Here is a 2,500-nt window from a genome sequence, read left to right as displayed (position 1 = left end):
CTCTCACAAGATGCCTGTTACTTCCTGTTTTCATTTTGGCCAGAAATAGATTAACAGCGGTATTTCCTACTCTGCTCCAGCCAGAAAAAGGAGTTAAGAAGTATTCAGTGGTGAAAAATATTTTTCAGACTATCTATCCAAACTTCTTGAACTTCCCTAAAGGTTGAGTTGAAGTTTTAGGCACCGGTTCAAGTAGCTGGTGTTGGATCCAAAGAACTTTATCCAACCTTATTCACAATCTGGCTCTAAAAATTCTTTTAGACCTGAAACTTGGGATACAAACTCACAAGCCTGGGAATGATTTATTTGTGACAATTCTTTTAAATACATTTGATTTTAATTTACAAGAGCACAAGAAGAAGTCGGAACTTTGTGGTTTCCAGTGGTTTTAATATGAAAATTCTTACTTCGGGATGAAGTATTGCTGGCTTTTTATCTAAAATGTGTATTACAGTTTTTCTGGCATTTAACAATGAATTTAACTGAGGTGCTAGGAGGGAAAAGGGAGAAACAGCAATTTAATTTACCATACTTTTGGATGAGGATTCTAGGTAATAAATTGGATCTGATGAATCAATCTCTCTTTTGAAAACAAAGAGCCTTTAACTGTTTACTCGACAGACTGCAGGGATTCGCGGAGAGTTCTCGCTGCTTATTGGTAGATAATGCAGATTGCAGATGATGTGCAGATGATGTGCATTTTGATGACTATTTTCCCACTAGACTGCAACTGTTTCTATCTATTAATTTAGATCTAATGGGAAAAGTGTGTTCCTGGGTAGTTTTAAGCTAGGACTTTTTAAACAGTTAACGCATCGAGGATATGTTTTTGTGTCTGCTTGAGATCTATTGCTGAAATGAACTTTTAAGTGATGGTAGCACCTGAGATTCCTATCTTCCATCTATCCCCGAAGAAATCACAGCCTGAGCAAAACCAACGCTCGCATTCACACCTGGGTGCCTCACGTCCGGCTGACAAAGGAGAGAATATTTACATTTCCTTGATCTTTCTGATTGGGTTTTTACTGGAGTTACCAAATGGGGTGGTGGTGACAGTGGTGCTAACAACATAGCTCGAAAGCCAACGTTGTTTCATAGTCTGCTGCAAAGGTGGCAACCGCAGGTGGGGCTGCATCCAGTCACGGTTATTCGGAACACGGCCCATGCAAAGCTACAGCAGAGTATCCTAACAAGTATGACTAGCTAAGATGAGTGTTCAGCAAAATAAAAAATGAATGAATTAAAAGCCTTAGACTAAGTTCCAGATATTTTAGCAGTTGCGAGCTGGTGCAGTTCCATTGCACCCAGGGAAGCGCTGCAGATTTGAACCAGATGACGGTCTGGCTCTCAGTGCACAGGCCTGGAATTTTGAATTGCTCTATAGTAATGTCTTCAACTGATTGCTTAGGTGCGGATTTTGCAAATTTGGCAAATTTTGCTGTTTTGAACTTCTTTCTAATGTGTGAATGCAAATATGTATGAAACTGTAAGGAAAAGCCATTCGTTTCTTCTTTCCTGGGGTCGTCTTTTGTCTTTATCGCAAAGTAAAAAGATGTTCAAAAGAATTGTGAGAATGTCAGGAGCTTCTCTCTCTGGAATTAAATTGTAATAAAGTTACATTGCTAACAACACTTTAATGGGAATATATATTTAAAACACCTTTTGAGGGAAACAAAAACCTATATCACAGCAATAAGAAAATAAAAAGATAGAGGCAGCGTCTGCCTGACCGAGAAACTTCCTGAAGTGATAGGGTGACTGAGATATAGTCTTTGGAAATTACAGCTGCCATTGAGAGGGAAGCCAAGCCTCACTGTATTTCAGAAAATGAAAATGATGTAGCCCTAGAGGAGGGAGGGGCCGAATCCCCAGGGCATCTGTTTCCCATCAGTGTCCCACCATGCTTGCAGTCTGGCTTGGCACTCTAACATTTAACCTTCCCAGCATGAGGTAGACCATAGGGCAACAAGGCTGCAGAATAATGAAACAAGAGTGTAGTGTGGTGTACAAAGCCTTTGTGAGCAGAGAAGTTGAGACATTAAATGATCAGGGTACAGAGATATGAAAGTTCCAGATTTTTCTAAAAAGCCCCCATTAGTCTCACGCAGAAGCAAGAGCGCGCCGTCTCTCAGCAGGCAAAGGCAAGGCCTTTCCCCATCTATCCATGCCTTTTTGCCCGCTGCTTTCAACTATTATAAAGATACAATTACCTTGGGAGATTGTGGCAGTTCAGTTGATTAGCACGGTGAATTAAAAGAATGAGTCACAAATGACATGTCCAGCTCTTCTCTACTAGTCCTTTGTATTCCCAGTATACCTCACCCCTGTTGTAAGAAGGTCAAAAATTAGAGAGAGATAACAATTTTCAAGCAGCTAGCACTTAGGAGCAGAATTAACAATCATTCTGTATGTAATTGCCAGTTAATAGTAAATTGCCTTCTAGACTGTAAAATGCAATATAAACTGGTGGGCACCTAAAATTAAATTAATGAGGTATTTG

General features: G+C 40.0%; 1 protein-coding gene across 16 annotated transcripts in view; it reads left to right on the top strand.

Annotated features, from left to right (window-relative positions):
- EBF3 (EBF transcription factor 3) overlaps nt 1-2,500 on the top strand; it is a 123,072-nt gene that overhangs the window by 87,395 nt on the left and 33,177 nt on the right. The window lies entirely within an intron of this gene.

Source organism: Harpia harpyja, chromosome 10 (assembly GCF_026419915.1).
Source record: "Harpia harpyja isolate bHarHar1 chromosome 10, bHarHar1 primary haplotype, whole genome shotgun sequence".
Classification (NCBI taxonomy): domain Eukaryota; kingdom Metazoa; phylum Chordata; class Aves; order Accipitriformes; family Accipitridae; genus Harpia; species Harpia harpyja.
This window is presented reverse-complemented; position numbering and strand designations above follow the sequence as displayed.